General features: G+C 46.4%; 2 pseudogenes across 1 annotated transcript; one reads left to right on the forward strand and one right to left on the reverse strand.

Annotated features, from left to right (window-relative positions):
• Positions 1-4868: 4868 nt before the first annotated feature.
• On the reverse strand, positions 4869-5329 carry LOC100593648 (annotated as a pseudogene). The gene has a single exon (XR_004029278.1). The product of XR_004029278.1 is annotated as a 39S ribosomal protein L23, mitochondrial pseudogene (transcript).
• Positions 5330-7219: 1890 nt separating this feature from the next.
• On the forward strand, positions 7220-8667 carry LOC115834383 (annotated as a pseudogene).
• The last annotated feature ends 6660 nt before the right edge of the window (positions 8668-15327 follow it).

Genomic DNA, 15327 nt, shown 5'->3' on the forward strand with positions numbered 1-15327 from the left:
TATCGTGCCCGGCCCATCAACTTAAATCTGTGTAACAAACCTTACCCTTTAGGTGATTTTCCTGGCCACCTGCCCCAGGACTGTACCCACACCTTTCTTTCTTTGTCTCAAGTATTTAAGCCTGAATTCAAAGCCACCTCTTTGAGATTTTTTTTTTACTCTGGGAGATTTACTCATTTTTCCCTGCATGTCTCCCTTATCTACATAAAATATTCAGGCTAATGAATTTCTGTTTTTCTCTCATTCATCTGGTTTTTGTTTACAGGGGTTCATTCCAACTAAGAACTGTGAAATGCCCAGAGAAAATTATTTTTCCTCCCCTACAGCACTCAACAAGGACACTTAATCCAATCTCCGTTCCTGAGTTTAGCATGCGTTTCCTTGCAGATCCCAATTATAGGCAGAAAGAAACTAATACTGACAAAGGGCTTACTATGTGCCCAGTACTTTCAAACACGTTAATAAATTCCAGAGAAGTGATGTGACTTGCCCAAGATTCTGAGACCACAAAGCAAAGAAGGAGGGGTGGAAGTCAGGATTTGGCATGTAGATTCCAAGCCCTACAATTTCTGTCACATTACCGTTTTTTATTTTTCCAAGAGTGCTCCTAAATGAGTGTGAGACACCAGGCAGAAGTGAAGAAGCTTCTTTTTTTTTTTTTTTTTTTTTTTTTTTTTTTTTTTTTTTTCATTTTTTTGAGATGGAGTCTCGCTCTGTCTCCCAGGCTGGAGTGCAGTGGTGTGATCTCGGCTCACTGCAACCTCTGCCTCTGGGGTTTAAGTGATTCTCCTGCCTCAGTCTCCTTAGTAGCTGGGATTACAGGCACACACTACCACACCCAGCTAATTTTTGTGTTTTTATTTTATTTTTTATTTCTTGAGACGGAGTTTTGCTCTTGTTGCTCAGGCTGGAGTGCAATGACGCGATCTCAGCTCACCGCAACCTCTGCCTCCCGGGTTCAAGTGATTCTCCTGCCTCAGCCTCCCAAGTGGCTGGGATTACAGGCATGTGCCACCACACCCAGCTAATTTTGTATTTTTAGTAGAGACAGGGTTTCTCCATGTTAGTCAGGCTGGTCTCGAACTCCCAACCTCAGGTGATCCGCCAGCCTTGGCCTCGCTTAAGTGCTGGGATTACAGGTGTGAGCCACTGCACCTGGCCTTATTTTCGTATTTTTAGTAGAGACGGGATTTCAGCATGTTGGCCAGGCTGGTCTCAAACTCCTTACCTCAAGTGATCTGCCTGCTTCAGCCTCCCAAAGTGCTGGGATTACAGGCGTGAGCCACCGCACCCAGCCAGAAGTGAAGTTTCTATATGAATGTCAATTTTTTTTTTTTTTTTTTTTTTGAGACAGAGTCTCGCTCTGTCGCCCAGGCTGGAGTGCAGTGGCGCAATCTCGGCTCACTGCAAGCTCCGCCTCCCGGGTTCACGCCATTCTCCTGCCTCAGCCTCTCCGAGTAGCTGGGACTACAGGCGCCCGCCACCACGCCTGGCTAATTTTTTGTATTTTTAGTAGAGACGGGGTTTCACGGTGGTCTCGATCTCCTGACCTCGTCATCCGCCCACCTCAGCCTCCCAAAGTGCTGGGATTACAAGCGTGAGCCACCGCGCCCGGCCATGAATGTCAATGTTATTGCACTAGGTTTAATGCCATGCTGTGACCTCTCAGATTCTTTTACTAAAGATGAGATATGACATATATAGATTCTAGATTCCTAATAAAAGCCAAGCAGGACTGGCTCCCAGGTGATACTTTCTTTCCCAAGAGAAGCAGAATTATAAAGGATTTAGATGCAAGGTTGGTACCTTAATATTCTTTCCTGGCTGGCTAAGTGTGAAGTGGGGAAGGAGAGAATGGAGGGATACCAGGGGCCCTGTCCAAAAATATCACTTCCAACTATAAGCTAATTAAAGATACATTTGTGTTAACTAGTTTCTCCTTTGAAAGCAATTACTGCCATGCCAAGCCTCATTAACTCAGTATGACTTCCTTTAAACAGAAAATCCACTCAGCTCTTAACTGGCCCTGTGAGGTTCCAGCTAGAGTCCTTGGATTTACCGAAGAGCAAATTTATGAGGTAGATACTTCTTCGTTTATTACAATTAAAGAGGGAAGGCAGATTCGAAAAGGTAACTGTGGTCATAGGTGGTAGAGAAAATGCGCTAGAGGAGGACCCGCCTTCAAGTATCTCATTGACCAGCACAGGATTGTGAAAGGACAGAAAGCCAAAGACTGATTCAAAGCCCAGAGGCCACTAATTTACTGTTAAGGACACACAGGCAATGTGCATAGAGCATTTGCTTCCACACCTGGCAATTATTTTGTGTGTGTGTGTGTGTGTGTATCAGGATTTTAATGCACAGCTGGCCAGTGACAACACAACCCCATGGCTCTGAAGTGTCTCATTCAAATTGTAAGTTTCACTGCATAAATAATAGGTGCTGCTCTTTCTATAGATCCAATAGAAAATAGACTCTTTTTTTGGTTCTAGCTCTTTTCCTTGAAACTTTATTTATATTTAATTTTTTTAGCGCTGGGCCCGGTGGCTCGTGCCTGTGATCCCAGCACTTTGGGAGGCCAAGGCGGGTGGATCACCTGAGGCCTGGAGTTCGAGACCAGCCTAATCAACATGGTGAAACTCCATTTCTACTAAAAATACAAAAATTAGCCGGGCATGGTGGTGGGCGCCTGTAATCCCAACTACTCAAGAGGCTGAGGCAGAAGAATCACTTGAACCTGGGAGGCGAAGGTTGCAGTGAGCCGAGATCGCACAATTGCACTCCAGCCTGGGTGATAGAGAGAGACTGTGTCTCAAAAAAAATACTGTTGCCCAGGCTGGAGTGCAGTGGTGCGATCTCGGCTCACTGCAGCCTCCGCCTCCCAGTTTCAAGTGATTCTCCTGCCTCAGCCTCCTGAGTAGCTGGGACTACAGGCCCATGCCACCACACCTGGCTAGTTTTTGTATTTTAGTAGAGATGGGGTTTCACTGTGTTGGCCAGGCTGGTCTCAAACTCCTGACCTCAGGTGATCCGCCCTCCTCGGCCTCCCAAAGTGCTGGGATTACAGGCGTGAGCCACCGAGCCCAACCAATTTTTTTATGTGGTTTTAAAGACAGGGTCTCCCTCTGTCACCCAGGCTGGAGTACAGTGACATGATCATAGCTTATTGTAGCCTCTGACTCCTAAGCTCAAAAGATATTCCCATTTCAGCCTTCCAAGTAACTGGAAATACAGGCACATGCCACCACTGCCAGCTTTGAAGTGTGTTGTTGTTTTTGTTTTTAATAAAACTTTTTTTTAATGCAATGGGTTTTTTAGTTTTGTTTTGTTTTGAGACAGGGTCTTGCTCCATTGCCCAAACTGGAGTGCAGTGGTGCGATCTTGGCTCACCACAACCTTGCCTTCCCGGCCTCAAGCAATCCTCCCACCTCAGCATCACCTGCCCTCCCCACCTGGAAGCTGGGACTGCAGGTGCTCACCACCATGCCCAGCTATTTTTTATATTTTTTGTAGAGATGGAGTTTCACCATGTTCCCCAGGCTGGTCTCGAACTCCTGGCCTCAAGCAGTCAGCCCACCTTGACCTCCCAAAGGCCTGGGATGACAGGTGTGAGCCACTGCACCTGGCCCAATGTGTTTTTTAATGGAAAAAAAAAATCACACAGAAGACATTCATGCCCTGGCCAAGCCAAGGGGGCTACCCCAAGTAAACGGCAATTTGCTGTGGGAATGGGAGCTGGATCTCAGTCCTGACCAAGATGCCCGTGGATGAGTCCCGGCACTGCCAGTTACTGAAAATGTACGTTGTAGCAGATTACTTAACTTTATTCTGCCTCTGTTTCTCATTTGTAAAATACAGTCATTGTGAGTTTTGAATAAGTCATCATTTCCTTCCTTTCTTCTTCTTATACTACCAGAGTGTTGGTCTTTGCAAACCCAAATATTTAAAGAGACTGCTATTTTATTTGCTTTTATCACAATGTCCTAACTTGGGTAAATCAACATGATGCAATAAGATCAAGACCTCTTTGGTCTTTTACTGGGCTGAAATCTTGTAATAAATGCTCACAAGATATCAAATGGCAAAAACTATATCATTCAAAAGATCTGAGTATTATAAATCCAGAGTAATGTCTGGTACAGAATAAGAGAATTGGAGGTACTTTAGCCACCCCCAATCTCTGATACATATCTTTATATTATATATCGTGGATGGGCAGCCTCAACCTGATTTGATGCCAGTCCCCTAGGTATTGAGCAAGTTGTGTAACCTCCGCAAATTCCTCCTGTAAGATCCAGGTCAGGAGCAGCCACTCAAACCCTAGGCTGAGCACGAATCCTAGAGGTTGGACCATTAGGAAGAAACAAGCCAGCACCTAGGCATCCTTTTACACAGGTTTTCAAAAAGACCCACTTACACACCTATATGCCGGGGAGGTTCTGCTTTTCTTTCTATTTTTTTTTGAGACAAAGTTTTGCTCTTGTTGCCCAGGCTGGAGTGCAATGGCACGATCTGAGCTCACTGCAACCTCCGCCTCCTGGGTTGAAGTGATTCTCCTGCCTCAGCTTCCAGAGTAGCTAGGATTACAGGCATGTGCCACCACGCCTGGCTAATTTTGTATTTGTAGTAGAGATGGGGTTTCTCCATGTTAGTCAGGCTGGTCTGGAACTCCTGACCTCAGGTGATCTGCCCACCTCAGCCTCCCAAAGTGCTCAGATTACAAGCATGAGCCACCACACCTGGCCTCGGGTTGTACTTTTCTAGCCTCTGTATTTTTTTTTTTTTTCCCTGCAGCAGAACTTTTATTTAGGTGTCGGGACTGCTCTGCCACAGTTGCCCACCTGGGGCGCGTCCCTGCTGGCCACCCGTCACAGCCCGAACCAGCTAGGGATGCCGCCCCGCCTCGGGTCGCTGCTCTGCCTGTGCTGCCTCTCCTCCTCGAGCATGCTGTAGAGGTCGTCGGCAGCGTTGCCTTCAGGGCTCCGGTCTTTCTCGGGAAACAGATCTGGGAACGTGAAGGTCTGTCCATGGGCCAGCTGCACGTAGGCGACCTTGTAGTCCGGCTTTTTGATCCTCACGTTTCTGTGATCTCTTCTCTTGTTAGAGCCATGCTGCACCCGTGTCCGCACGGCAGCCACGGGCACGTTATAGATGCTCTCGAGGTAATTCCTGAGGTCCACTCTTGTCATTTCCATGGGGATCCGGAACTGCACGGTGTCCTCGGCTGGGTCACACCAGGCCGCACCAGCTGAATGAAGAAGTTGGTTCGGAACACCCGAAGTTGTGGGCCACCCAACTGGTACAGGGGGTACACCACATTCCATGCCATGGCGGCCACGCGCGCTTCCCTAGCCTCTGTATTTACAGATAGGTCAAGGAGAAGAAAGTTGGGACTCTCTTAAGTCAGAATAAGTTAATATGGTTATACACTTAAATGCTAATAATTCAATCATTTTAAAAAGGAGAGATTGATCAGGCATAGTGGCTCATGCCTGTAATCCTAGCACTTAGAGAGTCTGAGGCAGGACAGCTGCTGGATACCAGGAGTTGGAGACTAGCCTGGGCAATATAGCAAGACCCCATCTCTACAAAAAAGAAAAAATTGGCTTGGTGCGGTGGCTCATTCCTGTAATCCTATTACTTTGGGAGGCCAAGGTGGGCAGATTGGGCGGATTGCCTGAGGTCAGGAAGTCAAGGCCAGCCTGGTCAACATGGCTAAACCCTGTCTCTACTAAAAAATACAAAAAATAGCCAGGCATGGTGGTGGGTGCCTGTAATCCCAGCTGCCCGGGAGGCTGAGGCAGGAGAATTGCTTGAACCAAGGAAGAGGAGATTGCAGTGAGCCGAGATCGCGCCATTGTACTCCAGCCTGGGCATCAACAGTGAAACTCCGTCTCAAAAAAATAAAAGAAAAAGAAAAGGACCAGGCGCAGTGGCTCACGCCTGTAATCCCAGCAGTTTGAGAGGCCGAGGTGGGTGGATCACGAGGTCAGGAGATCGAGACCATCCTGGCTAACACGGTGAAACCCCATCTCTATTAAAAATACAAAAAATTAGCCGGGCGTGGTGGCGGGCGCCTGTAATCCCACCTACTCAGGAGGCTGAGGCAGGAGAATGGCGTGAACCCAGGAAGTGGAGCTTGCAGTGAGCCGAGATCGCACCGCTGCACTCCAGCCTGGGTGACAGAGTGAGACTCCATCCCCAAAAAAAAAAAGAAAAGAAAAAGAAAAAATTAGCAAGACGTGGTGACATGCACCTGTCGTCTCAGCCACTTGGGAAGCCGAGGTGGGGGATCACTTGAGACCGGGGGTTCAAGGGTGCAGTGAGCTATGATTGTACCACTGCACTCTAGCCTGGGCAACAGAGTGACACTCTGTCTCTTAAAAAAAAAAAAATAGGCCAGGCACGGTGGCTCATGCCTGTAATCCTAGCACTTTGGGAGGCCAAGGCAGGCAGATTACCTGAGATCAGGAGTTCGAAACCTCGTCTCTACTAAAAATCCAAAAAATAGTCGAGTGGTGGCACACACCTATAATCCCAGCTACTCGGGAGGCTGAGTCAGGAGAATTGCTTGAACCTGGGAGGCGGAGGTTGCAATGAGCTGAGATCACACTACTGCCCTCCAGCCTAGGTGACAGAGACGAGCCTCCGTCTCAAAAAAAAAGAAAAAAAATAGATAAAATTAAGTTGGGCTTTCTTTTTTGAGATGGAGTCTCACTCTGTCGCCCAGGCTGGAATGCAGTGGTGTGATCTTGGCTCACTGCAACCTCCGTCTCCCGGGTTCAAGCAATAATGTGTCAGCACCCCCTAGTAGCTGGGGTTACAGGCACGCGCCACCACACCCGGCTATATGTTGTACTTTTAGTAGAGACGGGGTTTCAACATGTTGGCCAGGCTGGTCTCAAACTCATGACCTCAGGTGATCTGCCCGCCTCCACCTCCTAACGTGCTGGGATTACAGGCATGAGCCACCACACCCAGCCAAAATTAAGTTTTAAAATATATACAATTAAGCCTAATATTAGTGGGTGGAGGGGATCTTGGTGGAGGAATACACTCCCGAAAAATTTTTTAAAACAAAAATATTGAAAGGAACCGTTGTGAGTTTGTAGCCAGATTTCTTAAGGTCTTGCTTAGTTAGGCAAGGCTTACAAAAGACAAAAATTTAACAATGAAGATATTACATGAGAGGTCACATAGATGGCACACCCTACCCTCTATGCCTAAATTCTCATATGAGTTGCATTTCCACCTTTCTGGCTCTTTGGGCAGCGACTTGGTGGTTGGCAAGAACAAGCTCCTTATGAAAGGCAGCAAAAAGGGAGCCAAGAAGAAGGTATTTGATCCATCTTCTAAGAAAGGTTGGTATGCTGTGGAAGCACCTGCTATGTTCAATGTAAGAAATATTGGGAAATACTAGTCACCAGGACTCAAGAAACGAAAACTGTCTCTCTTTGCTCAAGGGTCATTTGTTTGAAGTGAGCCTTGCTGAATGATGAAGTTGCATTTAGAAAAGTCAAGCTTATTATTGAGGATGTTCAGAGCAAAAACGCCTAACTTGCATGGCATGGATCTTAGCAGTGACAAAATGTGTTCCATGGTGAAAAAAGGGCAATGATTGCAGCTCATGTTAATGTCAAGACTACCAATGTCTTGCTTACCAAGACTACTACTATTTGCTTTGCCTATTCTGTGTTGGTAAAAAACACAACAGTCGGCCGGGCGCTGTGGCGCACACCTGTAATCCCAGCACTTTGTGAGGCTGAGACAGGCGGATCACCTGAGGTCAGGAGTTCGAGACCAGCCTGGCTAACATGGTGAAACCCTGTCTCTACTAAAAAAAAAAAAAAAAAAAAAAAAAAAAAAAAAAAAAATTAGCTGGGTGTGTTGGCACCCACCTGTTATCCCAGCTACTTGGGAGGCTGAGGCAGGAGAATTGCTTGACGCAGGAGGCAGAGGTTGCAGTGAGCCAAGGTCACACCACTGCACTCCAATCTGGGCAAGAGAGCAAGACTCCGTCTCAAAAAAAAAAAAAACCAGTCAGATAGAGAAGACCTCTTACGCTCATACCAACAAGTCTGCCAAGGAGATGACTGAAAACATAACCTGGGAGGTGTAGAAAAGTGACTTGAAAAGGTGGTCAGTAAATTGATTCCAGATAGCATTGGAAAAGACAAAGAAAAGGCTTACCAGTCTATTTATCCTCTCCCTGATGTCCCGATTAGAAAACTGAAAATGCAGGCGGGGCGCAGTGGCTCACACCTGTAATCCCAGCACTTTGGGAGGCTGAGACGGGCGGATTACCAGGTCAGGATTTCGAGACCAGCCTGACCAACATGGTGAAACCCCATCTCACTAAAAATACAAAAATTAGCTAGGTGTGATGGCACGCCTGTAATCCCAGCTACGCAGGAGGCTGAAGCAGGAGAATCGCTTGAACCTGGGAGGCGGAGGTTGCAGTGAGCTGAGATAGCACCAGTGCACTCCAGCCTGGGCGACAGGGCAAGACTCCATCTCAAAAAAAAAAAGCGGCCCAAGTTTGAATTGGGAAAATTCATTGAGCTTCATGGTCAAAGCAGTAGTTCTGGAAAAGCTCCTGGGGACAAGACAGGTGCTAAAGTTGAATGAGCTGATAGATATGAACCACCAATTCAAGTATCTGTTTAAAATTCAGACTTTTAGTAGTGACAGAAAGTCCTATTTGTAAACAAACAAACAAAAACCAGTTACTTGGCCGGGCGCGGTGGCTCACGCCTGTAATCCCAGCACTTTGGGAGGCCGAGGCAGGCAGATCACCTGAGGTCAGGAGTTCAAGACCAGCTTGGCCAAGATGGTGAAACCTCGTCTCTACTAAAAATACAAAAATCAGCCAGGCGTGGTGACAAGCGTCTGTAGTCCCAGCTACTCAGGAGGCTGAGACAGGAGAATGCTTGAACCTGGGAGGCAGAGGTTGCAGTGAGCCAAGATAGTGCCACTGCACTCCAGCCTAGGCAACAGAGTGAGACTCCATCTAAAACAAAACAAAACAAAACACAGTTACTTGATATTAGTAAAACGCAATGAAGACCCTTACTGCTACTTACAGGTGAATGATCAAAGGTCATTCCTGAGATTTGAGTCTAACAAATGGGAGGGTTTTGGCCGCCTTAATGGAAACAGGGCTGTCCATGAAGAGAGTGGGTCCAGGGTGTAGGAAGCTGACCAGCTCCAGAAAAGTGAGCTTGGGGGTTGGTGGGAGCACCGAAGGGGAGCGAAAGAGCAGGCCAGTTGCTACTGTGTGGTGGAGGTCAGAGGTCAGGGTGAGGGATCTGAGCTCCAGAGCTATCTCCAGGGGTGGGGTGAGGGGAAGTGAGTTAGCATACAGTGTTCAAGCAGGCTCTTTGGGAAAGGATTCAACCACACAGATCCAACCAAAACTTGAGGGTCACCTATATTTGAGGAGCGAGAGCAAAGCTCCTTAAGGAAGCAAAGAAGTCTTGAGAGAGAGGAGGCAGGACAGCATAGAGTCGTGGAGACCAAAGAGGAGAAAATGTCATAAATGGAGTGGGGACACTGTGACCAGACAACCCGGTGAGGTCAGAGGGAAGGGAAACAGGAAAAGACTCCATGGAATGTGTGCCCAGGAGATCCCTGTGACCTCTGAGCTAACAATTACCCCCAGGTCAGCCTATTTGTGCAAGGCTACAGAGTGAATGACAAGGAAGGGAAGCCCCCGATTCCAATCACTGCTTATGATGGCCAGTGATTAAAGATGGGAGGAAATCCCACGGTGGCTCAAGGGAACAGGAACAAGTTTTCGGAATGGTCAGACTTTGACCCCCCTTGTAGCATTGGGCAATACACTTAAGTGGGTCACCTCACTAGGGGCCTTTCCCTTCAACATGGAGTTTCCTGGCATTGCTGGCCATGGTGGTGTAATCCAGCACTGCCTGGACAGAGCTTTACACCAGCAGGTATCAGAGTCAATTCCAAAGGTCACTCAGTGGCTAGCTTGTGAAAAGAACAAACAAACCATGGGTGTTTTATCTCAAACGCCATTATCTCTGCAAAAATGACCTCTGGAATAGCACATAGAACATCCTCTATGCATTTTAGAAAGTGAGTGCATTGGATATAAAGACACTGCAACGGCCAGGCGCAGTGGCTGACACCTGTAATCCCACCCTTTAGGAGGCCGAGGTGGGTGGATCACGTGAGGTCAGGAGTTCGAGACCAGCCTGCCCAATATGGTGAAACCCCTGTCTCTACAAAAATACAAAAAATTAGCTGGGCATGATGGCAGGTGTCCTTCATCTCAGCTACTCAGGAGGGTGAGACAGGAGAATTGCTCGAAACCGGGAAACGGAGGTTGCAGTGAGCCAAGATCGTGCCATTGCATTCCAGCCTCGGCGACATAGCAAGACTCCATCTCAAAAAAAAAAAAAAGATACTGCAAGAAGACGAACAACTCATCCATACATTTGAATATATTGAAGCCCAGACACATACAGTCTTCACAAAAAATGAAGAGGAAAAAGGCCAAGTAGAGTCAAGATGAAACATATGTATGGGAGAAAAGAAGTAATTTTCCTTTACTGATCTTAGGGTCTCCAGCTGAGTCCCTGTAAACTAGTCTGGCAAAAGACAGATTAGCATGAGTAAAGCAAACAGAAGTTCACTAACTTGTGCATCATGCATGTATACGTGGAAACACCCATATGAGTAACCCAAAGGGCTGATTAGAACTGGGACTGATATAACATCTCAGACTAAACAGAAGAAAAGGAGTTTTGGGTTTCTGGGAGTGGGGAGGCAAGTAGTGGGGTGATGACCAGTGAAAGTATAGTAAACAATGCTTGTTTAGTAAGATTTGTTCTGCAGATTTGAGTCAGTGCCTTTCCAATGTACAAGATTTGTTAAGAGTCTTCCTCTGGCTGGGTGCGGTGGCTCACACCTGTAATCTCAGCACTTTGGGAGGCCGAGGCGGGCAGATCATGAGGTCAGGAGATCGAGACCATCCTGGCTAACACACTGAAACCCCGTGTCTACTAAAATACAAAAAATTAGCCGGGTGTGATGGTGGGCGCCTGTAGTCCCAGCTACTCAGGAGCCTGAGGCAGGAGAATGGCGTGAACCTGGCAGGTGGAGCTTGCAGTGAGCCGAGATAGTGCCACTGCACTCCAGCCGGGGTGACAGAGCAAGACTCTGTCTCAAAAAAAAAAAAAAAAAGCCTTCCTCTTCCTTTTTTTTTTTAGAGGGTGTTTCACTCTCGTGGCCCAGACTGGAGTGCAATGGCGCTATCTCAGCTCACCACAACCTCTGCCTCCCAGTTTCAAGCGATTCTCCTGCCTCAGCCTCCCGAGTAGCTGGGATTACAGACATGTGCCACCATGCCCAGCTAATTTTGTATTTTTAGTAGAGATGGGGCTTCTCCATGTTGGTCAGGCTAGTCTCGAACTCCTGACCTCAGGTGATACGCCCACCTCGGCCTCCCAAAGTGCTGGGATTACAGGCACGAGCCACCATGCCTGGCCTCTTCCTCTTCCTTATAGGAAGAGGGAGGCAACTTTTACAATGATACTTTATAAATGTAAATTTCCTTTTCAAGTGGAAAACTTGTTCCCTGCTTTTAGAACTTTTCTTGCATCTGCTGGTTTTCAGTGGCCTTTAGCTTAAAATAATCCACATGCCAAAGAAGCATATTTTGGGATGGCATATTTTGGTACCTTTGCACACACATGATGGAGGCACCTCTGTTAGGCTGGGACTAGCTGATGGTGGTGAGAGTAGGGCCTCTCACAGAGGGACCTGCAGAGCCTGTGAGTTGGGGAGGGCCATAGGGCTAGCTTATAATTCACAGGGTTGCATAACGGTGTGGGTGGGGGTCCTTCAGGAGGTTGAAATCTGGGAGGTTCGGCTTTTAGTGACATCCACTGTGGGGTGGGGAGAACATCTTTCACAACTGGCAGCCCGAACTTGGTGTCAAGTGATCTTTCTTTCTGTCTTGTAAGCTGTTCTAGGCAGAGGTTCTAGCAAGCAGTAATTCCAAAGAAAGGTCCAGACACTTGAGAAACCGGTAATGAGACTTAGAGACACTGGAGTGAGGAACACTCAGAGATGCAGATCATTTGGGTGGGGGATCACTGAATGATAGAGTGTCCATTTTAGTAAACTGAGGTAAAAGGCAGGAGCCTTATTCCAGGCAAAATCCCAGTTCTTGGAACCAGGGAGCAAGGTCCCATTGCCACCCCTACCCTGTACTAAGCAGGAAAACAAGATGCCTAAGTATTTCCCCTGTTTGGAGACCAGATTAGTGGATTAACCTCAGAGTCTGGTGAGGGTCAGGGATGAAGTAAGAGATATTTGGGACCAGAACCAGGTCAGTCATTTCCAAAGCTACGTCTCCACCTCAGCCCTGGGGACTGAGATCTCACCTGCAATCTGAGTGGGCTAATCCATCGTGACATTCAAGCTCCTCAACATCCAGTCAGAATTCTCAAGCTCCATGGTCTCTGAACCAGTGGACATCGGAGGATTAGGATTCTCCAGTTCTAGGCAGTGGTTTTCCCAGGGCAGAAGCAGGGTTGGAGAAGAACTGGGCCTGGCCTAGGATTTCTCCCTGTCAGCGCTGAGGAACAATAAGGAGCTCCCAAGTGGAGGCAGAGGCTGCAGTGAGCCAAGATCATGCCACTGCACTCCAGCTGGGTGACAGAGCAAGGCTCTGTCTCAAAAAAAAAAAAAAAAAAAAAAAAAAAACAGCAGCTCCCAAGAAGAGGAACAGACTCAGTCAGTTTCCAAAGATCACTTTCATGCCGGGTGCGGTGGCTCACGCCTGTAATCCCAACATTTTGGGAGGCTGAGACAGGCAGACCACCTGAGGTCAGGAGGTCGAGACTAGCCTGGCCAACATGGTGAAACCCTGTCTCTACTAAAAATACAAAAATCAGCTGGGCGTCGTGGCATGCACCTGTAGTCCAGCTACTCAGGAGGCTGGGGCAGGAAAATCGCTGGAACCTGGGAGGCAGAGGTTGCAGTGAGCCTAGATCATGCCACTGCAGTCCAGCCTGGGCAACAAGAGCAAAACACTAACTCAAAAAAAAAATAATAATAATACTTGTAAGCCGGGCCCAGTGGCTCAAGCCTGTAATCCCAACACTTTGGGGAGGCCATAGCAGGCAGATGGGTTGAGCCCAGGAGTTTAAGACAAGTCTGGGCAACATGGCAAAACCCTGTCTCTATTTTAAAAAAAAAAAAGCATTTGTGACTAGATAGCCTTTTCTCAAAGGTGGTTGCCCAGCCTCCTGAGTAGCTGGGACTATAGGTGCCTGGCACCATGATGGCTATTTTTATTTTATTTTATTTTTATTATTATTATTGAAATGGAGTCTTGCTCTGTCGCCCAGGCTGGAGTGCTGTGGCGCAATCTCACCTCACTGCAACCTCCACCTCCCGGGTTCAACTGATTCTCTTGCCTCAACCTCCAGAGTAGCTGGGATTACAGGCGCCTGCCACCACACCTAGCTATTTTTTCTATTTTTAGTAGAGATGGGGTTTCACCACGTTGGCCTTGGCCTCCCAAAGTGCTGGGATTACAGGCATGAGCCACTGCACCCAGCCTTATTATTACATTATAACTATATAAATATTATATTTTAATTATATTAAATGTTATGTTAATATTGCATTGTATTTGTCATATTTATATATAATATAAATATTATATTTAACAATATAAAATATATATTATGTATTTTATTATAATAAAGAGGATTGCTTGAGCCCAAAAGTTGGAGGCTGCAATGAGCTGCAAGCACATGTCACTGCACTGCAGCACGGGTGAGAGTGAGACCTGTCTGTAACAGCAAAAAAAAAATTTTATAGCTCCCCTCTATATCAGACGGGGGTTTGTGGACTGGAGTTTTGTTAATTTATTTACCTACACTTTATTTTACCATATATAAAAGTGCTTAGAACAGTGAATGCCTAGTGCATGTAAATACTATCAACTCTTATTATTATTCCCCTCCTCTACCTAGTAGAATTCTTTCAGTTTTGCCCTTGGCAATCGCGTTCCCAAACAGTGTCCCTCAATTGCTGTTCCAACTGAGGCACTCCGAGGGATAGCTTGTTTTTGTGTTTTGGGTAGAAGTGGGGAGAGGGGAGAAGCCTGTTTGGTCTGATACAGGAAATCCCGCCTGAATGCTGCCATCTAATGGTCACATTAAAAAATTAGATGCGCCCTAACAAACTAATCCAGTGCTTTCCCTCAGCAAAGAGCATTTTTTTTTTAATACTTGAAGACTATATTTTACTACCAATTTAATTTTTCTTTCTTCAGCAAAATCTGTTCATGAACCAAGTTCTCATGGAACTTAAGATTTTGTTTGATTCTTTCCAGGACCAGGAATTCCAAAATTATGGGGAAAAAAATGGAAAAAAAAAAAAATCGCATGACAATGGACACTAAGTTCATAAAGAACTTCTTTTTAAAATGAGATATTATGGAAGAAATACCATGAAAAGAATAATCCTATGAGAACTGTTTTTAAGGACAGTAAATTTGAGCCTTGGGTCTTCATAAAGGTACTACAGTTTTTATAGAAAACTATGAATATACAAGACCCCGGGGGAAAAAAAGTCGGAATACATAATATTTAACATTCTGTATGACTAAGAATCTTTTGAGGGGAGCGGGAAAAGGACAGCCAACTGAATCTTTAAGAATACAGAAACTATGAAAAATTCCTGGGTCAAAGGGTGCTCCAAGCAAAACCACACTTTGTGGGGAAAAAAAAAAAAACACAAGAAACTTCAGGTATTTTTTTTTAAAGGAAAGAAAAAAGTACTGAATAATTGCAGTCCCTTCCAAAAAGGAAATCTTAAGTTAAGGGGAAAAGATTTGAATAGCGTAAACGAGTCTGGCTCAGAAAGAAAACTGAACAACATATCCAAGATCTGTCCCTAAAAGTAATGCCAGTACATCTTTATTTTTATTTTTATTTTTATTTTTTTTGAGACGGAGTCTCACTCTGTCACCCAGGCTGGAGTGCAGTGGCACGATCTCAGCTCACTGCAAGCTCCACCTCCTGTGTTCACGCCATTCTCCTGCCTCAGCCTCCCGAGTAGCTGGGACTACAGGCGCCTGCCAATGTGCCTGGCTAATTTTTTGTATTTTTAGTAGAGACGGGGTTTCACCGTGGTCTCGATCTCTTGACCTTGTGATCCGCCCGCCTCGGCCTCCCAAAGTGCTGGGATTACAGGCGTGAGCCACCGTGCCTGGCTGGTACATCTTTAATATTAAAGAAATGGGCTATAAAGAAGTTCAGACTCAGAATGGTTTTTAAAAGC

The sequence above is a fragment of the Nomascus leucogenys genome, unplaced genomic scaffold (assembly GCF_006542625.1).
Source record: "Nomascus leucogenys isolate Asia unplaced genomic scaffold, Asia_NLE_v1 001808F_23821_qpd_obj, whole genome shotgun sequence".
In the NCBI taxonomy this organism is placed as follows: Eukaryota; Metazoa; Chordata; class Mammalia; order Primates; family Hylobatidae; genus Nomascus; species Nomascus leucogenys.